Raw genomic sequence first — 27860 nt, forward strand, 5'->3', positions numbered from 1 at the left:
CATATAAAAATGATATTAAAAATTAAAATTATCCCATATTTTTAAAAATGGGCATTTTAGTATCCTTCCCAGAGTTACAGTAACCAGTAGAGTATTTACTAAATGATGAGAGTAATAATAAATTCCTCATTGTTGGATTTCAAATCAAATTTTATCTAATTAGGCTCTTTAACACAGCTACTGGGATATTTTATATTTTCCTCAAATTGAAGGTTATTTCTCCTTTCTGGAAAGATGCATCAGATTCATAAACATCATTGAGCAATATTAGAAAATAATGAATAATGATTACACAGATGTATGGCTAGATCTACAGATCTACACACTTTAGAAAAATAACCACTTTTTTTTTTAACTTTAAAAGGTAGAAAACTATTTTCTTCTCCTGGTGAAAATTCATCTCATAGTTAATTTAAAATTCCCTTGTCTCTATAAATTTTCTGTTGCATCCAAGTAAGATGCATAATATGTAGGCAGAGAAGAAAAACATATTCTTGAGTTTTTTAGTCAGAAGTTTTCTTTTTCAATTTGCTGAAACAATATTACCTTGTTCCATTCTAATATTCATCAGGGAGGCTAGAGAATTTTAGAATGAGTAGAGTGAATATAGCATGAATATTTTTAAAAATGTAATGTCAGACTTTGATACTGTTATATTCATGGCATTATCTGGGTTTCTGAAATTAAAATAGCACGTTGTTAAACCTAACAAAATGTCTTGGCCTATTTAAACCTTGTTTCCCAGTTATAACTTCCTATATATAGATTACAGTTTTATTGAGTTCTGTGGCATGAATGACCTTTATATACATATAGTTTAGTATGCACTGTGGTCCTAGAAACTGTAAATGTTACTCGCATCTGAGGAAAGCAAATTTGAGTAGCTGTATGCTTCGATTTATCTCTTATTGTGAATATATGAAATGCTTAGGCCCCTTCACGTGGTTTCATTTCAAGTGCAAGTAGCCTGAAAAAGATGCTTCAGATTGAAAATGTTTTTTTGGTAAGATGATAAGCAGATAGCTTTACAAAAGAATGTCAATGGAAAAATGAGGAACAAAAAGGTTTTACCTTGATAAACATATTTGCATATGAGCCTTTGTAACAATGTTACCATTGTTTCTCTACCTGTATTGTGTTCAAGTCACTATTTTAAAATCAGATATGAGATATTCTTTCCATAATTTACTTTCATGACTATAGTTAAAAAAATAGTATTGTCACCATTTGCGTTTAGGTTTTAGGGCCTATTTCCACGTAATTGTGCTAAACCTTTTACTTCTTGACCTTCTAAATAGAACAACCACTTTTTTTTTTTAATTAATAGACTTCAATTTTTAGAGCAGTTTCAGGCTCACAGAAAGGTTTAACTGAAGTCCATAGTTTACATTAGGATTCACTCTGTGTGTTTTTACAAATATGTAATGACATGTATCTATCATTGCAGTATCATACAAAACAGTTTGACTGCCCTAAATGTCCCCTGTGTTCCACCTATTCATCCCTTCTCCCTCCCCATGCATCTCTGCAACCACTGATTTCTCTACTGTCTTTATAGTTTTGCCTTTTCCAGAATGGCATATACTTGGAATCATATAGTATGTAACCTTTTCAGATTGGCTTTTTTCATTTTGCAATATGCATTTAAGGTTCCTGTATGTCTTTTTGTGGCATAATAGCTCATTTCTTTTTATCACTGAATAATATTCTATAGTATGGATATACCACAGTTTATTTATTCATTTACGTGTCAAAGAACATCTTGGTCCCTTCCAAATTTGGCAATTATGAATAAAACTGCTATAAACATTTGTGTGTAGGTTTTTGTGCGTACATAAGTTTTCAACTCGTTTGGGTAAATAACAAGGAGTATGATTACTGGATCATATGGTAAGAGTATGTTTAGTTTGAAAGAAACTGCCAAACTGTTTTCCAAAATGGCATTACTATTTTACATTCCACTAGCAATGAATGAGAGTTCCTGTTGCTCTGCATCCTCATTAGCATTTGGTATTATCAGCGTTTTGGATTTTTGCCATTCTCATAGGTGTGTAGTGGTATCTCATTGTTGTTTTAATTTGCACTTCCTTAATAATGTACTTTTATGGGTTGAATTATTCCCCCCCCAAATTCTTATGTTGAAGTACTAACACCCAGTACCTCAGAATGTGACCTATTTGGAGGTAGAGTCTTTACAGAGTTAATCAAGTTAAAGTGAGGTTATTACAGTGGGTCCTAATCCAGTATGACTGGTATTCTTATAAAAAGGAGAAATTTGAGGGCCGACCCGGTGGTGTAGTGGTTAAGTTCTTGTACTCCACTTTGGCAGTCTGGGGTTCACAGGTTCAGATCCCAGGTGTGGACCTACACTGCTCATCAAGCCATGCTGTGGTGGCATCCCACGTACAGAGTTAGAGAGGATTGGCACAGGTGTTAGCTCAGGGACAATATTCCTCAAGGAAAAAGAGGAAGATTGGCAACAGATGTTAGCTCAGGGCCAATCTTCCTCACCAAAATAAATAAATAAAATAAAATACAAAGGAGAAATTTGGACACAGAGATATGCATACAGGGAGGATACCATGGGAACATGAAAACTGTCATCTATAAGCCAAGGATTGAGTCCTGGAATCTCATAGCCCTCAGAAGGAACCAAGCCTGTCAGCATCTTCATTTTGGACTTCTGTCTTCCAAACTGTGAGACAATAATTTCTGTTGTTTAAGTCATCCAATTTGTTGTACTTTGTTATAGCAGCCCTAGCAAAGTGATATACATAGGATGTTCGGCATCTTTTCATATGCTAAATGCCATCAGTTTATCTTCTTGGTGAGGTGTCTATTCAGATCTTTTGCCCATTTTTTTAATTGAGTTGTTTATTTTCTAATTGTTGAATTTTAAGAGTTCTTTGTATATTTAGTTTACTAGTCTTTTATCAGATAGAGGTTTTGCAAATATTTTCTCCCTGTCTGTGGCTTATTTTTTCCTTTTCTTAACAGTGTTTTTTGAAGAGCAGAAGTTTTTAATTTTAATGAAGTCCATCCAGCTGATCGATTTTTTTCTTACATGGATTGTGCTTTTGGTGTTGTATGTAAAAAGTCGTTTTCAATCCCAAAGTCACCTAGTTTTTCTCCTGTGTTATATTCTAGGAGTTTTATAGCTTTGTCTTTGATCCGTTTTGAGCTAATTTTTATGAAAGGTTTATTGACTGCATCAAGATTCATTTTTTTTTTTTTGCATGTGGACCTTCAGTTACGCCAGTACCATTTATTGAAAAGGCTATCCTTTCTCCATGGAATTTTGTTTGCTCCTTTGTCAAAGATCAGTTGATTGTATTTTTATGGATTTATTTCTAGACTCTCTGTTCTCTTCCATTGATCAGTTCGTGTGTTTTTTCACCAATACCACACTGTCTTGATTACCATAGGTTTTTACTAAATCTTGAAGTCAGATAGTGTCTGTCTTCCAGCTTTGTTCTTCTTCAATGTTGTGTTGACAATCTGGCTGACATTATTTACTAACAGTGAATTAACATGTAAGTTTGGATGACTTGAGTTTATATGATTTTCCTTGCACTTTCCAATTTACTTATAACTGGTAACATTTATTCTTATATACTATGAAAAACTAGACTAGAAAAGTACAAATATAGAACTTAATTTTGTAGTTTTGATGCACATTACTTTCTCTTCATTATGTTGTATCTCTGAGAAGGACTTTCTGATAAAATATATGTTATCATGCGTTATAAGAGTTATAAGCATCAATGTAATAGGATCCTGTATTCTCTGAAAGTGTGACATTTAGGCAGAGATAAGGTTATGTATAGTTTGGTCATGTAAAATACCAATACCTCAATTTATTTAAAAAGATATACCTGAGTTTTTAGAGAATTCCCATTAAATATTCACTTAATATTAAATGACTGGAAAGAATATGATTCAGTTTAGGGGAAAGGCCTAAGTTATTAAGCTATGAGTCAGAGCAGAATATTCTCTAAAATTGTGTCTTAGATTACTTCAATATGAATATTGAAAGTATTCCTTTAAAACAATAAACCTTCTAACCTGTTTTTTTCTTTCTTTTTTGCTTTTTCCTTCCCTAGACCCTTTTTGTTTTGCAAGCTTTTAAATTTGGTATCTTACTTAGGGGATTTTACTTTTTAACATCTGTACAACCTAATATTCTCCACAAACATAAAAATATTTTTATTCGTTAGTATTGTAATAAGACCTAGCATTATTTACAAATTTTCAAACTATTTCTATAACTTTTATACAAAGGGAAAATCTAAGGAATTCCTTTTAAAATACCCATAGTTATGTAATTACTAGTTTTTCTTAAGAATAAGAAATAAGAATATGATATAACCTAGGCATTCAGCCTGATATTTACAGAATGTTTTAGAGAGACGAAAAGTCAAAATCACTTACTGCTGGTTCACTTGTGCTAATCATTTCATAATACAGTATGAACCGAGATGGAGAATTAAGTGGGAATGCAAACATGGAATGGCTTTATTTTTCTCCATTGTGAGCTTTTTTTATGATTTCTCAAATCACTTTTTTTGTTTGTTTCTTTACTCATCTTAATAAAGTGTCACAGCTTTCTGGACACTTCCAAAAATCAGTTTTATCTGACTTTAATCTAGTAAAGTCAGTTTAATCTGACGAGTTCGAATTTTAACCTCATAGCCCAATTTAAAACTCATCTTTTCCCTTTCTACTTGGTGCCACTTTGGCTTTTCTAGGAGATTGGAGTGTGGAAAGGGTTGAACCTAGTCATTCAGTCTGCTCGCTCCAGTAAGTAGAGAGTGATCTGCCCTTTCATTTATATTCCTGTTTCTCCTCCTCGGTGCTGATGCCTGGAGGAGACAGATGGAAAGGGAAAAGTCTCCCCTTTGTACGTGGCATGTTTGTTGTTGCCTTTCTTCTGTTTCTTTTCCTCTGCCTACCACTGACTAGAGATGCCTTCTGTGGGGAAAGAGAGACAAATACTAGCTCTTTGATGCGACACATGTAAAGCTTTTTTTAGGGGATGAGATATTTTTGGAGTGTCACACCATCCAGTTCTGGCTTGTCTTTTTCTACTCTGTCTCAGTTTCTACCTCTCCAGTGTACCCATAGCCTCTGACTGCTGGGATCTCCATAGTCTGGAGGCTCAAGCCCAGCTACTTTCACAGTCAAGGCACTCTGTGCTATTACAAATTTGTAGTGACTCCAGTTGTCTCTACCCTGTTTGCCAACCCTGAGTCTTTTTTCCCCTCTCCTCAAATAGGCATGGGGAGGGGGAGTGGGCATGTGATGATAAGCAAATCTAAACACAAGAAGTCCAGCTGAGAGTTGAGATACTAGTCTTCCCTTCTTGCGAGTCTGTTGGACCCACTCTTGCTTGATTTGGACCCTTGGCAACAGCACTATCCAACTACTTTAAGTCAGTGAAGCAAACTCGGATGATTGACTCACTCAAGATGTGGCAGGGATGGGCAGTTCTGGAATAAAGAGGATGAGGAAGGTAAAGATGTTTTGGTTATGGAGAAGTAGTTGCCTCCCACTTGCTTAGGCTGTCTTCTGAATGTGAAAGACTTGATTGGTGATTCTTTGTTCTTAGTCTTGGATTCTAATTGCCAGTCTCTGGGCAGTGGGAAAAGTCCCACTTGATACTCTGTTATGTAAATTTTACCATAGTCTTGCTAGTACGTCCATTCTTGCTGGCTACCATCAGTTCCACCACAACACTTGGTGTGGTCCTTTTAAAAGATTAAACAAAGTTATTATCACTCCCCTATTCAAAATACTGCAGTGACTTGCTGTAACAGTTAAAAAAGTCCAGAATTCTTATTATGGCCTGTAAGGTCCTGCATGATCTGACCCCAGGTTAAAATTTTGATCGGGTGTTCCCATCTCAGGGCTTTGCTCCTACTGTTCCATCTGTCTGCAGTATTCTTACCCCAGATAGTCTGTGGACTCGTGTCATTTCACTCGTCATTCTAGTAATGCTGCTTCCTTAGCTTTTCTCTGACTACTCTGTTCAAGTGGTACATTTGTCACTCTGTTCCCATAACTTGCTTTATTTTTGGTTTATACATGAATCACTTCCATACATTTTATTATATATTTAATAGTTTGTTTATTATCTGTCTCGTCCATTAACATGTAATCATCAAGAAGGCAAGTCATTCGCTCAGCGCTTTACCCAGTGCCTAAAATGGGACCTGACCTGTAGGAGACAATCAATTTTTTTGTTAAGCGAATAAATAGATGAATGAATGCTAGTTTCCATACCCAAACTTTAGAAATAGCTTTGACGTCTTACAATTTTTAGGCTTCTAGTGTTTGGCATAGTAGTATACTTTTTTATTTTTTATAGATCTTTTATTCTTCCTAACGATATATTCCCATTGTTGTCATCCTACTTGAACCATCCACACTTCTAGTTCGTTTCCATGCTGCTGCTAGAGTGATTTTTGTAAAATATTTCTCAAAGTGACGCCCTTTGGAATAAAATATTCCAAAAGTCCTTAGGCTATCTGGGCCTGTGCCTCTTGTCCTTCTCCTCACTGACCCCTCCATGTACTCTGTATTCTACTCATACCTTCCCATTGCAGTACTGTGAGTGCTTAATAGGCTTCTCTCTTACTTCTATATCTTTACGTAAAGCCTATTCCCTTTGTTCTTACTGCTTATTACTAAAATAATATATTTTAGCAGTGTGTGAATTCGTAAAATATAACTCCTATCATGAGAAGACTCTAGAAACGTTCTTTACATTTGAAATGATTGGGAACCAACCACATAGTTGCATTGTATGCTGTTATTTCATGTATATTAGCAAACCTTGTGTTTCTTCACTGAATATCTTTAATACTTAGTAAGAGTTCATTTGTCGTTTTTTGTTAAGTATTTAATAGTTACCACAATCTTGAAGAGCACCATAAACACTATTTTGTAATTCTGTTTGTAACGTGAATTCGTTTTAAAGGTAAGGCTAATCTACATGTTGTTATCAGGATTCGTATTAAAAGATGTGTATGTATGAATGTTTATTGTACTTTTTACCTTCAGAAAACTAAACTGAAAGGAGTAGGGCAAAAGATTTATGAAAGTAAAAGTATTACTTGTATAACCTTTTTGAAAATTTAATCCCTTCATAGATTCTTCAAATTTAAATTTTTTGTTTGTATATTATTGTGTGAATAAAAGGAGAGACTGATAAAGGAAATGAAATTATTTTCTATGAATAATTGAAGCCACATGTTTTCTGTATCTGAACTGTTTCAAGTAAGTACAGTGTTGTAGAAGGGACCAGTGTGGTGTTTTGGGAAATGTAGACTCTAGGAGTATGTAGCAGTGATCCAAAACTTGTATTTAACGTTTTTGTATCTAAAATAATGCGGAAATGTGTACCCTTTAATGTTGCAAGACACAGCTAAATAAAAGCAGTATTATGAAGTTATGCAGCAGTAAACAAAGATGGGACCCTATAAGGAAGTTTTAGTTGTTTGATATGGCTCTTGTGAACAATTATTGCTATTACTGTTAGGTCAGTTCTTAAAGCATGTGCTGTATGTGAGTTATTTCATTTAGTCACTGGAACTTTCCTGTGTCTGTTAACTCATTTTACATAAGAAGAAAGAACTGCTCAGAGTTAGACATTTAATTTAAATGATTACGGTTGCTTATTCAATTGGCTGTCTTCACGTCATTTATCAGTAGTTCCTTAAACTTTTGAGGGAGAGTCACAGAGCCTTTTGAGAACCTGGCAAAAGCCCATTTCCCCTAGAAAAATGTACTTATGGATCCATATAATATGTGTTTATTTTATTTATTTATTTTTTGGTGAGGAAGATTAGCCCTGAGCTAACATCTGTTGCCAATCTTCCACTTTTTGCTGAGGAAGATTGGCCTTGAGCTAACATCTGTGACCATCTTCCTCTATTTTATATGTGGGACGCCTGCCACAGCATGGCTTGATGAACAGTACATAGGTCCGTGCCTGGGATCCGAACCTGCGAACCCCCAGGCTGCCAAAGCGGAGCACATGAACTTAACCACTACACCACCCGGCCGGCCTCAATATGTCTTTATTTTAGTGTGCAGTTTTGCAGAATTCCTAGGCTCCCTAAATCCCATACCTGAATCCCAGATTGGGAATTCCTGATCTATGTCTTATTTTAGTAAAGAGACTGGGAAACTACTTTTTTCTTTCTCTACTACCTCTAGTCAATTAAAGGAAATAATATTTATTCTCACCATGCCTTATTCTAGAAAGAATTTCAAAAAGCTGTAAGGAAATTGTCAGCTATCTCTAACTCCACTGAGTTTATGCCAAAATAAATAAATTCTGTTATGGCAAGTGAGATTCAGAAAAGTTTGATGGATGGGACACTTATAAATGTCGGATTTGTTGGACTTTGCTTCAAAGTACCCTCAGTCTGTTTCAGGAACCTAAATGTGATAACAGTAGTCCCTCCTTATACATGATGTCACTTTCTGTAGTTTCAGTTACCCAGGGTGAACTGTGGTCTGAAAATATTAAATAGAAAATTCTAGAAATAAACAATGCATAAGTTTTAAATTACACGCCCTTCTGAGTAGCGTGATAAAATCTCACACTGTCCTGCTTCATGCCACTGGGGACGTGAATCATCTCTTTGTACAGCGTATCCACACTGTATGCAGATCACATAGGAGCCCTCTTGGTTATCAGGTCAACTGTCCTGGTATCGTCGTACTTGTGTTCAAGTAACTCTTATTTTACTCAGTAATGGCCCCGAAGTGCGAGAGTAGTGATGCTAGCAATTTGGATATGCCAAAGAGAAGCTGTCAAGTGCTTCTTTTATGTGAAAAGAACATAGTATATACAGGGTCCAGTACTATCGGTGGTTTCACGCATCCTCTGGGGATCTTAAAATGAATCCCCGAGGGATAAGGGAGGACCACTGTATTTTGAAATAATGTAAACAGTTACCTTGTCAGAGTTATATAAACATAGTAGCTGTGCCTAGAGATTGATTAGAAAGATAGTACCTTCCAGCCTAGTGATTCAGTGATATTTCTCAGGGAATAATTTTTGAATTTTATTTTCTGGTTCCATCAAAGATAAATCATGTAGAAAGGGTTTTGTTGTTCTAGTAAAAAATAGGATATGGTAATAATTTTCTGTATTAATGAATTAAAGTTATCATATACTTGGTTAACTCATTGTTTACGTGGGCTAAGGATGAAGACTGTATTTAAATTCTAACTCAGTGTGACATTATAAAATGAGATCACTTTTAAAGCTCCATTATTTGAAAAATAATTTAACCATTGCTAGTTGGTGAGGACTAGTTATTTCATAAAATTGTTTTTTTAATATAAAGAATTTCAGAATGATTTTCCTTAAGTTTCTTTTTAGATATTTTCATGTTACTTATGCTTCAATTCTGGTATCTCACCTATTTTGTTTTGTTTTTTCTCCCTTGAATTGTCATCTAAAACAAAAGCATTAAATTAGCTGAACAGCATGAAGTTTCTTACTGTATACCATCGCCTGGTTTTAGGTAAATTACTATAGAAATAATGTTATAAATCAGTATACAATGTTTGGATATAATTTTTAATATATATGTATTAAAATTGATTGATAGTTCTGTTGTGAATTGAATAACTGTATTTCTATTTTTTCTTCAATCATTCTTAACATTCAATTTTTAAATGAATGGTAGCCCATCTGTGTAGTGCTCTTGTGACTAAATGCTGTATTCTGTTTTGCTGTGGCAGTTTTCAGACAGCCACTTTGGTTGTTAAATATTTTCATTTTCTATAGTACTTTTCATCCCTGTATGTATGTACAGGAGTCACTTCACCCACCACCGAATTGCAGCCACTTCTGAGGTGGAACGCAGCAACTGTTTAACAGCGCACTTTCCCCTAGGTGCTGACAGCTGCAGAAGAAATTGTACATGGTCCTGTACAGAAGGTATTTCTCCACTGTGCCATCTGCAGAATGAAACTGACTAGGAGTACTACATAGACTGTAAGTTTCTTGTGTACCCGCCCTAGACTGGAAAACCCAATAAGAGAGAATAACAAATAACTGGGAAGCATCATTTAAAAACATATTGAGGTCAGTTAAATTTAGTGCTGCTCTCCCTGGCTCTAAATTTTGTTTTAAGGTCATCTAATTTATGATTGGTACTGAATTGAATAACAAATAAATGGATGCACTCCTCGGAAATTATTTTATTCTAAAGGTAAATGAAACTAAAATGATTTTATAAATACTTCACTTTTAATGAAACTTAAAAGAATCAGTTTGTTTTTAAATATTTTCAAGTAGCCAAACCAATATTATATAAGATCTTAGAGCTGTGTTCTTAAAATAGCAGATCAACTTCTAATTCCGTATGAACATCCTAATTAGCTTTGCTTGCAGTGTTTTATGCCTTAGTCTTAATACTTTCACTCTTTTGGTGAAAGTTTTGCATCAAAGCCAGTTTATGATGAACCTAGTTTTGATTCTTTGTTTCAGAAACATTGAGTGTGAATTTTTTTTTTTTTAAATGCTTTTTTGTATGGGAAACCACATTTTTTTTCCCCCCCCAAAGCCCCAGTAGATAGTTGTATGTCATAGTTGCACATCCTCCTAGTTGCTGTATGTGGGACGCGGCCTCAGCATGGCTGGAGAAGCGGTGCGTCGGTGCGCGCCCGGGATGCCAGCAGTAGAGCGTGCACCCTTAACCGCTAAGCCACGGGCTGGCCCTGAATTTTTTTTTAACATATTGAAATAAAGCATGGGAGAGAAGAAACAGTAAATATTTGAACTTCCACTTAATGTATTTTATTCTCTCTCTCCCACTTAATTAATGATTTTTTTTCCCCTTTGTAAAAGCACTTTTACGAGAGTGCTATCTTTAGTGTTAATAGTTTGGCATATTTATGCCTTACAGGATACGAAAATAACCTTAGCAACTGCTGTGTCTGTTGTTACACAATATGATATGGATTGTTGCATTTCATTATTTTGCTTCTTTAGTCAATATTATAACTTGCTAGTTATCTAATTGGTTTGTTAAAATTTTTTTTTGTGCATCTATTGACAGTATTATGGCAAGGAATTAGGGTCTGTTAGTCTTCACAGAGTCTCAGTCATATGAAATATAGTGTCTGTTTTAGGTAACTTTAAATTGTGTCATAAGTTGAATGATATTTGTGTACATCTCTATACCTATAAATTCTCAGTGAAAGCAGATAAAAGCCTCTCTGGGCTAGTATACCTACTTGTAAAATGAGGTGGGTAGAATTATTTTTTAGAGACCCGTTTTTTTAAGTGTTTTCTGTTCAACTCAGGGGTAGAATTCTGTGTATTCAGAATTGTGCCTTACATTATGTAACCAAGATATTTTAGTGCAAGTGATTTTGTTCTAGTTGGAGTATTATATGTGTTAATTAAATGCCTAGTGATGGTATTTTAGAATCAAAAGAGGAGGTCTGATTTCCTGCAAAGGTTTTCAGCTCTCTCTAGTTTTGTAGTGGAGTTACTCCCACTGTCTTGAAATAAATTTTTTTGAGAATACAGTACAATTCTCAATATCCTATTCATCATGAATCATTAGGTAAATTAGAAAAAAGTAGGCTTTATTTATATTCAGAGTGGAATGCAATTAAATATTACCACAAAACTAATGAGACTTTCCCCCTTACTTGCATAGACTTAAGACTTCATTCAGTAGTCAAAACCCTAAAGAAGTAAATATTAGTGTTTTAAATACAGTTTAGATATAATATAATGTACTTATGTATCTCTAGCAAGAGCATTTTATCAGTATATGAAATATTTGAATTGCTATAATTGATTCTTTTGCATTTTCTGCAAATCGTGTAATTGTAAGTATTACTTGATCCCATTTATCTTATTAACTGAAGTAATCATATTTGACAGAATAGACCATATGTTTTATATATTATTTTAATGTTTTGGTGAAAAGGTACAAACTATACCTGTTGTGCATATCTGAGTGTATATTTTTCAATTACACAGGGTATTTAATTGTTATATATTAGACCTTCTGTAGATAATGTAGGTTTAACAACTTATTAGATTCCATTTTTAACCATGAATCTTATATCTTATTATACTCCCAGAGTATGTTATTTGGAAATGAGAATTAGATGGAAACTTTCATTTTTATTGAATATACTTGTGTATTATTTCAATTTAATGAACATGTATTGTATAATCCAAAATAAAGGAAAATGTTGGTATTTCAGTTAAATTGTATACTTGGAACATTTGTTTATTTAGAAATTCTCATTGCATAAAGTATCTTATGGATACCTGGTGTCTCTATTTGATTGTTTGTTTTCCAAAGGCGGGCACTTCATCTTATTCTGAAGGACCAGAGTTGTGGTCGGGCTTATTATTTAGTTTATATTCACTTAATAATTTTAGAATTCAGAAATAAATACTAGATCAAGAGTAATTAATCTTAATTAAACTTTTGTTTTTTCATCCTCCCCATTATAATTTTCTATTTGAAATAGAAAAAATGAAGCAATTGCATGGATAATATGAATTTTTAAATACGTAATGATATATACTTCTAGCAGTAATGTTCTGGCAACATCTAGCTTTTGATTAGAGGCTTTAGAAAGAAATATTAGGATGAGCTGAAGAAATAGTGAAATAGGTGAGAAAATAAGAAGATATTAGGAAGTAAACTTTGTAGATTTTATTTAATTTAAACCAATTTTAAAGAACATACCTTTTTAAATAGAGTTTCAATCCATATTTTTAAAATCTCTGATATCCTCTTCAGTTTTACAAAATACATACTCTATATTTTAAATTAGGGACATATTTTTATATTCATCCCAAAACTGATTTTTATATTTATTATTTTTTGTGTGTGTGAGGAAGATCAGCCCTGAGCTAACATCTGCCAATCCTCCTCTTTTTGCTGAGGAAGACTGGCCCTGGGCTAACATCCATGCGCATCTTCCTCCACTTTGTATGGGACACCTGCCACAGCATGGCCTGATAAGCGGTGCGTCGGTGTGCGCCCGGGATCTGAACTGGCGAACCCCGGGTTGCCGCAGCGGAGCGCGCACACTTAACCACTTGCGCCACTGGGCCGGCCCCCAAACTGATTTTTAAAAAATTATTTGTGTTATCAAATTTGTCTAATTAAATTCTTGTGATGTGATAGGAAGATGAAAAAGTTTCAAATGTTTTATTGTGAATAAAGGGGAGATCATTTTACAATTTACCATTAGGTGGACAGTTCTTTTTAGACCAAATGATTTATATTTGAGTTACTTCCTTTTATAAACTTTAGTATTCAAACATTTTCTGTCATCCGAAATATAATTTATATTCTTAGGACAGTATATGAAGTTTGAATTTATATATTTTAGAAATAAATGTGAAAAGGTGTTTTCCCCAAAGAACCTCATGCAGATATATGGAGATAAAATACTCATATCGTTACCTCAATCTTTGCTATTCTTATTTTATATATTAACTAATTCCCACCTATTGTTATCAATTCTGCAGATATTTTTCAATATAAATTGAATTAGTTGAAAATTTTAAATATATGTTTGTATAAAGAACTATTGATGCCACAAATTTTTTTTATCTTTAATACTGAATTAACAAGCATTATTACATAAAAATTTCCTTTAACTCTGAAATTTCTATGTGTTGTGGGTAAAATGTGTGTGTGTGTGTGTGTGTGTGTGTGTATATGTATCATCTTCCTAATATGTTTTCTGAAGCATGGTCTGGAATCCTGGCTGCTACTTTGTAGCTATTTAATCAAGTGTAAATTGCTTAACAACTTGAAGGGTTTTTTTTTAATCTGTTAATTGGGAATCATTACACCTACCTCACAGGGTTGTTGTGAGGAAAAAACAATAAAACATATGTGAAAGAGTGCTTAGCATATACTAACCATGCAGTATATGAAAAATGAGTGTTACTAAAACCTTTCAGTGGTCCCCATTGTCCTCACTTTAAAATCCAAATGCTCTGTCTAGGCATGTGATCTGACTCCTCCTCATGTCCTCAATTTCATTTCTTTCCTTGCAAACTGCATGTATTGATTGACTGATACTGAGCTATTGCAGTTCCCAGAATATATCATGCTTGGGGCCTTTGTTTGCTGGCAGCGTTCTCTCCAACCACTCACACACCCCTTTATCCTTAGGCCACCATCATCTGTGTAACTCAACTTCATCTCTCAGGCCTACTTTAGATTTCTCCTTAACTAAGATAATTCTTACTCTGTCTTCATCCCTTAGACTTGTTAGGTGACCCTTGTATATGATCCCATAGGCTTTGCTTATTCCTCTTCTAGCAGTTATCACATGTAATGTAACTGACTGCCTTGGCACTTGTCTGTTTCCTCTGTAAACTCATTGAGGGCGGAGTCTGCCTTTAACTTCTTTTCCCCAGTGCTTATCAGAGTTTCTGCAACTCAGGAAATGAGTGTACATTTTATAAATACATGTAAGTTCCCCCTAAACAAATCTGCAACATATATGATTATATGATTGGTACTCCTTTAAAAAAATAACTTTAATTCTTCTATATTTACAGAATAGATTTCAAACTCCACAATAATCATATCAAAATTATGGCCTTATAATCAGACTACTTTGCCCACCATTTACCACTCTTAATGAATTTATTTAAACAGGTGGACTCACTAGGGTGCAAGCAGAAAGTTACTTTATTCTTTCCTGTCACTGTACCTAAAATCCCACTTTGGATATTATTTTTTTCTGCCCCTTGATAAATGCTGTTCAGATGTCTTTAATCTCTCTTCTCTGCTCTTGCTCATCTTCCTCTTCCTCTTCCTCTTCTCTCTTCTCTCTTGTTCTTTTCGTTTTCTCTTTCATTCCTTCTTTCCTCACTCCCTGGCATTTCGAAATAGACTTAATTTTCTGGTAATTAAAAAAACAGACTAAGAAATTAAAATTCCAAACTCTTGTCCAATGTAAAGTTTCTCCCTTACCTCCATCTTGCTCAAAGCAGGCTTAAAAACCTGAGTGGGAAAGGGGAACAAGACATGTCAACTAGTAAGTAGACTTTTGTATTAATTTCTTTTGCCTTAATTTTTCTCCCTGCTCACTGTGCTGCTCCTGGGTCTTCCAAAGTTTTGGGGTTAGAAATAGAGAAGAACTAATTCGTAGTAAAGGTATGTTGGACACCTAAATGAGTTCTTTCTCTTGTTTTTCTGGGTTTATTAAAGACTCCCGCCGACTAGGGATAACCTGTTGTAATTCCTTGATACAGTTGATGCTTCCTTTGTTTGTCTTCTTTTGACTACCCTTCTTAGTCTCTGACTTTCTGTTCTACCTGCACTCTCTTTCTTCTGGAGTTATCTTGTTCCTTTTGTAGTCCTGTGGCTAGAGTTCCCTGAAGAATGGCTCAGTGCTGGTTCCTTTCCCAGAGGTCCTTAACTGTCCCATGGGAAAACATAATTCTTTACTCCATAAGTCCTAGAATGGAACTCTTGGCCATTTCTAAGGTAGTAGCCCAGACTGAGAGCATCTTGCCCTCTTGCCTTTATTTTTTTCAGTCCTGAGTCCAGTTCCTGTACCATTCCTTAAGTGTCCTGCATTCTAAAGGACTTAGGCCAAACTCTGTGTGAATCACTGTTACATTTCTTCCTCAATCTATAAGCTCCCCTCTTCCAATACATGATTATATGTTTTTTGTTTGTTTGTTTGTTTATTGCAGTAACACTGGTTTATAACATTGTATAAATTTCAGCTGTACATCATTATACTTCTATTTCTGCATGGATTACATCATGTTTACCACCCAAATACTAATTACAACCCATCACCATACACATGTGCCGAATTATCCCTTTCGCTCCTCCCTCCCACCTTCCCCTCTGGTAACCACCAATCCAATCTCTGTCTCTATGTGTTTGTTTGTTGTTGTTTTTATCTACTACTTAATGAGTGAGATCATACGGTATTTGACCTTCTCCCTCTGACTTATTTCACTTTGCATAATACCCTCAATGTCCATCCATGTTGTCACAAATGGCTGGATTTCATCGTTTCTTATGGCTGAGTAGTATTCCATTGTGTATATACACCACATCTTCTTTATCCATTCGTCCCTTGATGATGTGCTTGTATTTTTTGATGTGAATGATAGATTAAAGGATGCCTGAGCAAGTTTTGGCCACAGTCTTTCCCAGTGTTGCAGAGACGATCTGTCACCGCAGTTCTAATACTTGGAACCTATTGTTCTCAGCTTTGGGTCCTTACCTGAAACTGAGAAAACGGGAAAATTCTCATTTTAATATCCTATTATATCACCTGTACTGAGGCCGTAATGGCCAGCTTGCATTTCTGTGAATTTCTATGAATGTTCATCCATTTCTGTGTTTCCATGCCTTGTTTAGGCTATTCTGTGTTTGGAACAAGTGTCCTTTCTACCTTTTCTTCCTGGTGGAATCCTACTCAGTCTTTGATGATGCCCAATTTAGGTGAAGTCTTTATTGGTCTTGGCAGTTAGTATAAATACTTCTCTCTACCGTGTGCTCTGTTATCACTAATACTTTGTTTAAAGTGTTACTGTGTTACCTATAAATATATCTGTCTCCCTGACTAGATCGTGAGCATTTTTGAGACAGCCACTGACTTATTTATTGGTGAATCCCTTACTGCCTAGTCTCCATTATGTGTTCAGTACATTATTTGCTGAATTAATGACTCTCTTCTGAACACTGAGATTGAAGTTTATAAAATTATTTTTGAGTAATTAATGCTTCTATTCTTATTTATTTCCATCCTTATTTCAAAAAATATTTGAGGGGGCGAGAATTGGTTTTTATGCCTAATTCATAAAGTTCATTTTTGGTTTTAGTTCTGTTTTGGCTCAGTTGATTTTCTTCCATTTCTCCTGCATTTCTTTATTTTTCTTCCTATTTTATTCCAGTTGATGGAGTTAGCTATGATAAGTAAGGATAACCAAGTATTCCAAGCAGGTTTAGGTTTAAAGTAAAAAAAAATAGAAAACATTTTTTTTTCATTATAGGATTTTCTTTTTTTTTTTTTTAAGATTTCAGGTTGTATCACTAAATATGGTCAGAAATGGTGAAAAAGCAAGCTATTGATCACCAAGAACTTTGGTTATGAGAGAATAGTATTCGTATAATAGAAAATTAAATTGAAGTTATATTTGTTGGGAGTAAAGTGCTATTTCAATCAGATTTTCTTCTATTATTATTTTGAGTGATTACTATAAATAAGTTGCCTTAAACAATTTGGAATGAAGCATTGAATTTCTTCCATTCCACAACAGAATAATTTAACGCAGTCTTTATTACTGAAATTTAGCCAAAAGTAGGATTCTTTAATATGTATAGTCAAACAAATATATGATAATTAGATAATTAAGAAGTCAAAATGGCGTTATAAATAGAGATAATTAAAAAATTCCTTTTATTTTAAACCTATGTTTTTTCTGAAAAGTTTTAAATGAGTATAGATAGTATACTAAGGAGGTAAAGTAGAAAAAATATTTTCTCTTCGAATTAAACCAAAAAACTTTGAGAGAAGATAAATCAATTTGCAATAGAATATCCCAGTAATTTTTTGATCCTTATTTCCACATTGCTATTAAATATGGACTATCTCATATGTAAGTTTAAAGAGAGAAATATTTTTCCATTATTTACTAACTTTCACCAATGTAACTGGTGACATTTTAGTATTTAATTTATGATAATTTTATCCATTAACACTTACTGGGTTAGGAATCTTGGTGAATGGACTTTCTGACCTTTATGTCAGGTGACATGGTAAATATGGCAGATCTCAGGATCAGTTGAATTTGAATCAGTATAGGTGCCGGGAATTGCACTAGATATGGCTGCTTGCATGCAGTCGTATTTCCTATACTGAGAGACTTTTCTATCTGTGTTTTCATAAGAAGGAACAAACTATAAAATGTGGCCAAGTGATTTTCAGTTTTAGGTGTCAAGAAACACTGTTTATTCCTTTTAGTTTACCCAGTCCCCAAATATTGCCATAATGCAAACATTCTATTTACCTTACAAAATTAGTGAAATTAATTATTCTTACATTCTTCACTTAGTTTAAGGTGAATGTTGCTGTATGATGGAAATGAGATATTAGGAAGAAGAGAATTCTATTTTTCTAAGTTTTTGTGAGCATGCTTGGGAAAACTAAGATCCAGGAGAATTTTTAGGAAGCATCTGGTATGTATAACTACCAGTTATTGAATAGGAAAATTAATGCTTAAAGGTACAGTTTTTCAAAATATACCATCTGAAATACACTTCTGTTTTAAATATTGGATATTCTGGATTTTTCCTTTTAAATGGCTCTTTGTTTTTCAATTGTGATATTACATAAGACTTTAGAAACTTTCTTTTAGTGGGTCAAGTAAAATGTTAAAAATTAAATAGTAATGAACTCTAAAATTCATCAGAAACCTAAATTCTTTATTTTATACTTAATCCTAGATTGTGCGCCTATGCAAAATGTCTTAGTCATATTATGGATATAAGTGCCAATAATAAGGAAATTGGCCATTAATGGATATTTTTTTCTTATGTTTCTCTCTGAAATTCTACATTTTCCCACTGGATCCTAATTATTTTGCTTTTAAGATGTGTCTTGAATCACTATGCTTCATTCTATATCCATTGCTAAAACTCTAGTTCATTACTTATTACTTGCCAAAATTTGTGTACTAGTTTGGGAACCACATATTATTCACCTTTATGCTTTCCGTGGAGAATATTCTCAGTAAATCCTTTCTAAATTCACTCAATTAATTGTTAGGTAGTTGATTCCTGGTATTTAAGTCTTAAAAATATTGGATGGGTTGCTAAAACAGATCAGTGCCACATTTAAAATTAATTGCATGTTATTCTAACTAGATGATACTCCTATTACTGTTAACCCTACCAGGAAAGTGCCTTAAATGAATTCTGAATAATAATCTATTAAGAACGCTTGGCCTGATACTAATTATGTGAAAACATATTTTCCTGGCAATGTGCTAGTATATATGCTGGTTTGTAGGCTTTTCCTATAACTTATTCACTGAGTTCGGTCTTTTTCTCTTTGATCCCATTTTTAAAAGATAGTTCCATGCTATTTTGAAAAAATAATTTTAGCAGAAGACATCTAATTGGTTCTCTTTTTACATTAGTCCCTTTCTAGCTCTTTTAGAGAAATATTATACAAATGGGAAGCAAGCTTCTTTTGAAATGTTACAGAAGTCTTCAACCCAAGTACCAGTCTCACTGTGGATCTGATTTATCCTAGCAAAAGGATACAGTGGCCTCCTAAGAAGAGTAACTCTGCTGTAGACTGTTTTAGTGCTTCCTGTGCTAAAACTTTATAGATAGCTTATTTTCCCCCTTTGCCTCTTCTCATTATAGTCTTTGAAGATAATCACTGCTTTCTGAAAATTTTCATTTTGAATATACTGTCATTTCAGATCAGATTGACTTTTGAATATGTGCTTATTCTGGTTTTTGAGAGTGTTTCATAAAATTATTTGAATGAATGTTTGTGTTATATAGAAATAAGATGACTTTTAAATGTGTGCTCTTAAAAATAATCTTTTCAGTTTATAATTTTGAAAATTTTGGTTAGTATAATTCTATGTTTTTATTCCTTTCCTCTTTCTTTCTTTTAGTATGTATGTGTGTGTATCTTTATCTACATCTGTCTGTCATCTGTCTATACATATAAACACGAATATACATAACAGCTCTTAATTTTATAAATTCACTTTTTTATATTCTAATGCTTAATTATTTCTTTGAAAATGATAAATGTTCAAGTCAGTTTAATTTATTTTGGCTTATATAAAAATAAAATTTGGGGGCCGGCCCGGTGGCACAAGCGGTTAAGTGCGTGCGCTCTGCTGCGCTGGCCCAGGGTTCGCTGGTTCAGATCCCAGGCGCGCACCGACGCACTGCTTGTCAAGCCATGCTGTGGCAGCATCCCATATAAAGTGGAGGAAGATGTGCATGGATGTTAGCCCAGGGCCAGTCTTCCTCAGCAAAAAGAGGAGGATTGGCAGATGTTAGCTCAGGGCCGATCTTCCTGGCAAAATAAATAAATAAAAATAAAATTTGAAGCCTATGTATGTCTTATTATCTATTTTCCAGATTGTCTTTATTTATATTGATGTTGACATACAGTAGTCCCCCCTTATGCACAGTTTTGCTTTCTGTGGTTTCAATGACCCCGCGGTCAGTTGCGGTCTAGAAGCAGATGATACTCCTTCTGATGTACCGTCAGAAGGTCAATAGTAGTCTAACACTACATCACAATGTCTATGTCATTCACCTCACTTCATCTCGTCACGTAGGCATTTTATCATCTCACATCATCACAAGAAGAAGGGTGAGTACAGTACAGTAAGATATTTTGAGAGAGAGACACCACATTCACGTAACTTTTATTAGAGTATATTGTTATAATGGTTCTATTTTATTAATAGTTATGGTTAATCTCTTACTGTGCCTAATTTATAAGTTAAACTTTATCATAGATATGTATGTATAGGAAAAAACATAGTATATTTAGGGTTCAGTACTCTCCAGGGTTTGAAACATCCACTGAGGGTCTTAGAATGTATGCCTTGCGGCTAAGGAGGGACTACTGTGTGTTGCTTTTATACCCTACGTATTATATTATATCTATTCATGGTTTGTGTGTCACTTAGTAAATTTAATATAATTCACATTCTGTTGTTTGTATAATATTCTATTATTCTTACTCTTCATTCATTCATTCAATAAAAGTTTATTTAGTAATACTATGTGCCAGGCATTTTCCTACATGCTGGGAATACAGAAAGTCTCTGCTCTTGTGGAGTTTATATTCTTGTAACTGAAGAGGGAGTCATAAACATAGAACACTAAATGAATACATATAATTTTAGATACACATATGTACTATGAGGGAAATAAGTGCATGTGGTAAAAAGTGTTGAGGAGGAGAATACTTTAGCTAGGATGGCAGGAGGACACATCTTCAAAGAAGGGGCATTTGAATTGAACTCTAAATAATTAGGAGGAAGAAAATCACCTTCTAGGCATCAGGAATAGCAAGGGCAGAGGTCTTTGGATCTGAATGAGTTTGGCATATTCAAAGAACAGAAAGAATTGCTGTGTGTGTTGAAGGGAGAGAGAGTGTGTGGCAGGAGGTAAGGTCTTTGAGATAATGCAGGGTCAAGATCGAGTGGGCCATTGTAAGGAGGTAGAGTTTTGTTATAGTTACAATGTGAAGAAATTGGGCACTTGAATGTTATGATGATTAGCACTGAGGAAATCACTCTTCCTGCTGTGTGGAAGATGAACGAGAGAAAAGGGTGAGGGACTAGAAGTTATTGCAGTAGTTATTAGGAAGTTATTGCAGTAGTCTCAGAAATTATGGTGGGTTAGGGCTTTTCACAGAAGAAATGATTAGAGGTAGGATGTTTTGGAGGAGCACTGTTAGAATGTGTGAATGGATTAGAAATAGTGTAATCAACAGTATCAGACATATTTAAACATTAAATATTCTTTTAAGATATAATTCAGTTGGCATGCACTTTTCCATGGTAAAAATATACCATAATTTATTTAAAGTACACTTCTATTTTTGATTATTTAGTTTTTTTCTATTTTTTGCTGTCTTAAATAGCAATTTTTTGTCACTTTCTCACCTCACTGCCATTGTATATAAATAATGATTTGTGATAGCTCGCCAATTTGAAAGGTAGAAGATTATATCTTGCTATTTTAATTTGCTTATCTTTGATTACTAGCTCGGTTGAAATTTTAATGTGTATATTGATTGACCAGTTGTATTTTTTCAGTTGTGCATTATTTCTAGCCTTGTTTATTTGGGGATGTTGATATTTTCCTTATGGGTTTGAAAGGCCATATTAACTTCCTGTGATGGTTTGAAAGTCCCAACATGATTTGGCCTTGAGATTTTTTGATTACATCTTAATGGCAGTCTCCTCCCTGCCCTTTATGCTCTAGACCACTTCAGTCACTTCTCAATTAGGCCAACCTTTGTCTTGCCTGAGGGCCTTTGTACTTGTGATTCTCCAATTTCTGGATCCCTCTTCCTCCAGTCTTTCATGATTGACTGTCTCTCGTCATTCATCTTTCAGTGCAAATGTCACCTGCTTAGAGAAGCTGTTCCTAACTTCCTAACATAACATTCCCTCTCACTCTTTTCACATTTGATTTGTTTGTTTTGTTTGTTTTTTTCTCTGTTTTGTTTTTTTCCCAGTCTTTTATGGTCTTCATAGCACTTACCACTGTCTGAAGTTATTCATTACATACTTGTTACCTGTCCTTTCCAATGAGAATGGAAGAACCATGAGGGCAGCTATCTGCTCTGATTTGTTTACTGCTGTGCCCTCTGGGACTAGAATATTGTTGGGCATATAGTAGGTAATTAACGTATTTTGTGGAGTGGATAATATAAGGGTATTAACCATTTGTCCTGTATGCTTGTGTTTTTCCCTTTTATCAATTGTCTTCATCTTTGTGGCATTTTTTGTATGAAGAATTTTATATTTTCATGGAATCAAATCAATGAAGCTTTTTTCCCATATGACTTTTTCATTACTTTTAGAAGGAAAAGAAAAACTTTCCCATATTGAGATCTCTTCCATTTTCCTGCCTTCTAGTTAAAATGTTTCTGAATATAAAATTATCATTCATTTTTATGTTAAGGAAAGTTTTGATGATAAAAATAGCTCTTATGAATGTATTTCTATGCTCCTAGTCTTATTACACATTTATTTATAGTGATCATACTGTATGTAGAGCTTTTTATCTTTTTTCACTTAATATTGTATCGTGCGTATTTAGATGATATATGTTCTTCATTCTTCACAAGCATGATTTCTTTGTTGTCTACAGAATATCCCATCTTAGGCATTTGTTATATATTTAATCCCTTATTGTATACTTGTTTCAATCTTTTTTAATGTAAATAACACAGTGCATATTATTAAGGTTTTGTGTTCATTTATGATTATTCTGTTATGATAAATTACTAAACGTAGAATAGTGGATTTACTGGGTCATAGGAGTACTTGGAGCATTTTAAGACACTGAATATTCATTGCCAAATTATACTTCAGAAAACTTAAATCAGTTTACACTCCTAGTAGTAGTGTAAGCATGTGTCTGTTTCTCAGAAAATTTCCCAATTCCCGATAATTATGTACTTTTAAAATTTTGTCCCATTCCTCCTCATCTGTGTCCCCACCAAAAAAAAAAATTATGTAAAGCAATTATGATGTTTTTCATGTACAAAATTTAAAAAATTTTATGTGGTCAACTGTATCATCTTTTCCCTTTTCTCTTCATATCTGTAGAACTTTCCTCATTCTGAGGTTATATATGCTTACTTATGGTTTGATCTAATTTTTCATGTTGCACCTCTCATTTATATAGAATTTATTTTATGATATTTGGGAGGAAAAGTTCTCACTCTGTTTTCTCTAGTTATGCCAACCATATCATTTTTGAGTGATCTTATATACTATTTTCATGCTAAATTTTTATATATTCCAGAGTTTGGGGAGGAGGATTATTTATTCTGGCCCATTGTTATATTAATTCTTTTTTAGTTATTGTTGCTTTGTAATATCTCTTTATTTTGAGTTATCTGCTAGGGTAATAATTTTCTTATTCTATTATTCTTTATTTTTAAAACTATCCTGGTTTATTATTACGTTTCTTTTTCCTTATGAACTTAGAGTCATTTTGGCAATTTCTGTTTTTAATTTTAGTGAAATTGTATTAAAACTGTTAACTTGTTTGCACAAGCTATCCTTATAATATCTAGGATTTCATATATGAACTGAGATTATTTTTTCTTTTCTGTCTCAGTAAAGCTTTTTTCTGTATAGATGTACAACACATTTCATTTAAGATGATTCCTAGTTTAAGATTATTCCTAGTTGCTCTTGTAAATCTTTTTTTCATTTATATGTTGAACTGATTATTATAGTTCTATAGTGTATTAGTTTTCTGTGGTCACTGTAACAATCACCACAGATTTTGTGTTTTAAAACAGCACAAATTTATTCTCTTACAGTTCTGGAGACCAGAAGTCCAAAATCAAATTTTCTGGGCTAAAGTTAAGGTATTAATAGGGCTGGTTCATTTTGGAGGCTATAGGGGAGAATCCCTTTCCTTCCTTGTCTAGTTTCTGGATGCTGTCTGCTTTCCTTGGCTTATGAACCCTTCCTTGTGTCACTCCTACCTCTTGCTTCTGTCATCACATCTACAGCCACCTTTGACCTTCTTGTCTCTCTCTTATAAGGACTCTTTTGATTATATTTACAGCCCACTTGAATAATCTAGGATAATCTCCCCATCTTAAAATCTTTAATCACATCTGCAAGTCCCCTTTGCCATATAAGGGAATATTCACAGATTCTAGGGATTAGGGTGTGGATATTATTTGAGAGGCCATTACTCAGCCTACCACATATAGGAAAATTGCTAATTTCTTATACTATTTTACTTTTGTCGATTTCATTGAACTTTTATATTAAGTATGGTTACATTTAGTTCATTTTCTAGACAGTCACAAAGTTGACAAGTGATCATAATTTTTTCTCTATTTTACAGTAGTAACTTTATACCCCTGTTTCTGTTTCTATCTTGTTACTGCTTTCAATTTTTAATGCAGATGCCCCAAATATTTTCCTTTTATTTATCATATTTACTATTGGTTTAGGATAGGTATTTTTTTCTGATCATAGGAAAGCAATTTATTAATTGTTCATTATCTACCTCTCCCTCATTCCTTTGACATATTTGTGTTATATTTATGTACAACCAAATATTAACCCACACTTGCATTTCTGGATTAAGCTGTGTTTGACTATAGTATATCATTTTTTTCAATACATTGCTGGATTTAATTTACCAGTACTCTATGGTTTTTTTAAATGTTTATATTAATAAATGTGATTCATTATATGTGGTTGGTTTTGTGTACTTCCTTTTCCATTTGGAGTATCAGAGTTATGCTAGGTAATAAAATGAATTTAAAGATGTTCTGTTTTTCTCTAGAATAGTTAGATTGGGTAATAGTTAGACTAGAGTAATGTGGAGCAGAATAGGTTTTTTTTTTTTTTTTTGGTGAGGAAGATCAGCCCAGAGCTAACATCCATGCCAATCCTCCTCTTGTTGCTGAGGAAGACTGGCCCTGGGCTAACATCTGTGCTCATCTTCCTCCACTTTATATGGGACGACGCCACAGCATGGCCTGACAAGCGGTGCATCGGTGCGCGCCCGGGATCCGAACCCAGGCTGCCAGCAGCGGAGCGTGCGCACTTAACCGCTATGCCACGAGACCGGCTCGTAGAGTGGAATAGTTTTTATAGCATGAAAATTGTCTCTTCATTTAAAGTTTGAAAGATCACATAAAGCAATCTGAGCTCAGAGTTTATTTGAATATAATTCTTTGATAGACTTTTAAATTTCTTTCGTTATTTTTTTTAATCAATTTTGAAAAGTTACATTGTTCCCAGTGATTTGTCTATTTTATCAAGTTTTAAAGGAACATCTATTGCATGCTTACCATGTTTTAAGCGTTCTGCTAGGTGTTATACATGCAAAAATAAAGACTATAGGATTCTTAATACCAGGAAGCATATAGTAGTGAGAAGAAAGTTAATTTTGCTAGGAGGAAGACAGAAGAAGTAGAAAAGAAGAAATTAATACTTACACAGAAATTCTGATAAGGATTTCCTCATGAATGCAGACAGCAGGAACCAAAGCATAAAATTGGTTGAATACGAGAAGAATTGAGAGAATTGCAAGTAGATCATTTCAACTGGATTTTAGGTCTGACCAGGAAGGAATAATGGGTAGGGATTAGAAGCTGTACTGTAGATTCTTCTTGAATTTGTACCTTTTTCTATAGATGTTGATAGGCTGTTAAGAATTTTAATTTTGGGTGTATCGTCAACAGATTCGTATTTTTAGTAGATGTGTCCGATGGCAGCGTGGAGGACTTCTACTGAAGGCAGTGAGATGGTTAGAAACAGGTTAGCCGTTGCATTAGCACAAAAGAAACGTAAATGGCTCCTGAACTAGGGATATAAGTAGAGATGGAAAGGAAGAAAAGAATATAGATGAAAAAGTGCTAACAAAATAGAATCACCAATGACTTGTTCACTGGTTGGATGTAGCAGATGAGAGAAAGGTTAAGGCAGCTCCCAGCTTTGGCAAGTGTATTTGGGGTTGAAGGAAATGTTTGCTTTATCTTTATTTTAGAAGCTGTAGCTCTGATTTCATTTGAAAGGCTTATTCTATTCTAGATAGGCTGTCATTTACATGAAAAGTTGGAAAAATGTGTGAATTATAGATATTTTATTAAAAAACAAGAAACCAAGGTTGTCTGCTATAGACAATATATACACTAATTAGCCAAGAGAGAAGGAATAGACATTCTAATAAGATTTCTGAACCAATATAGTATGAAAGGTGATCTAAAATGAAAATTATATTTTATTTAGTAATCTTTTTTTTTTTTTTTTTTTGCTGAGGAAGAGTCCCCTTGAGCTAATCTGTCGGTAATCTTCTTCTATTTTGTATCTGTGCTGCCACCACAGCATGGCCACTGATAGATGAGTGGTGTAGGCCCACACCCGGGAACCAAACCTGGGCCGCAGAAGTGGAGCATGCCGAACTTAACCACTAGGCCACCAGGGTTGGCCCTGGGGGTAATTTTTAGTAAATCTTTATCTGGAAAAATGAAATAAACTCCAGGGAGTTTAGATGTAATGTTTGAAATTTGTTTGAAGTAATTTCTCAGCAAATGTGTGCCAGGCACATAAGATATGGATATCAAAATGAAATATCTTCTTTCCTCAAAAGATATGAAAGGCTTGTAGGACATGTTTTATAAGGCTGATTTCAAGGTTTCTCCCCACTTGTCTTACATACATGAGTAATATATGCCATGTAAATGCCAACACAGTCAAGATATGGTATATTTCCATCGTGCCAAAAATTCCATCATGCCCCTTGCCACACCGTCTTCCCCTTCCTCCTCTCACCCCCACCCTCCTTTCCCCTTCACTCCTGCCACTGACAATCACTGATCTGTTTTCTGTCACTGTAGATTCAATTTTACTTTTCTAGGATTTTATTTAAATGAAATCATGTATTATGTAGCCTGGTGTCTGGCCTCTTTTGCTCTGCATAAGGTTTTTGAAATTCATCTTGTTGCATGTGTAGCTAATTTATTCCTTTTTGTTGTTGAGGAGTAGTCATTGACTCAATATGTAGTTTTTCTAATCCATTCACCTATTGTTGGACATTTAAGACGTTTTCAGCTTTTGACTACTAGAAATAAAGTTGCTATGAACATTTGAGTTCAAGTTTTTGTTCAGACATATGTTTTCATTTCTCTTGAGTAAATACTTAGGAATGGAATACGTAGGTCATATGGCATATTAAACTTTATAAGAAACTGCCAGACTATTTTCCAAAGGGGTTGTACTATTTTACATTCCTCCCATCAGTGCATGAGCATTTCATTTGGTCCACATCCTCACCAGTACCTGGTGGTATTAGTCTTTTTAAACTTTAGCCATTATAGTTTGTGTGTAGTTGTATCTCATTGTAGTTTTAATTTGCATTTCCTACTGAGTTTTCTTGTGCTTACTGACTATTGCTATATTTTCTTTTGTCAATTGTCTCTTCAAATCTTTTGCCCATTTTTATTGGGTTGTTGGTATTCTTATTATTAAGTTACAAGAGTTCTTTACATATTCTGGGTACAAGTCGTTTGTCAGATATATGTGTTGTGAATATTTTCTCCCA

The 27860-nt window shown here is 34.2% G+C and overlaps 1 protein-coding gene across 4 annotated transcripts in view; it reads left to right on the forward strand.

The window, feature by feature from the left end:
- The window catches only part of NOVA1 (NOVA alternative splicing regulator 1), a 149411-nt gene that overhangs the window by 37833 nt on the left and 83718 nt on the right, over nucleotides 1-27860 (forward strand). Inside the window, exon 2 of one of the 4 annotated variants that reach the window (XM_058540802.1) lies at nucleotides 9917-10018. The exons of the other annotated variants lie outside the window; for them this stretch is intronic. The gene's annotated coding sequence lies outside the window, so the exon portion shown is untranslated. The remainder of the gene's footprint in view (nucleotides 1-9916; nucleotides 10019-27860) is intronic. 4 annotated transcript variants of the gene reach the window in all.

The sequence above is a fragment of the Diceros bicornis genome, chromosome 5, assembly GCF_020826845.1.
Source record: "Diceros bicornis minor isolate mBicDic1 chromosome 5, mDicBic1.mat.cur, whole genome shotgun sequence".
Classification (NCBI taxonomy): Eukaryota; Metazoa; Chordata; class Mammalia; order Perissodactyla; family Rhinocerotidae; genus Diceros; species Diceros bicornis.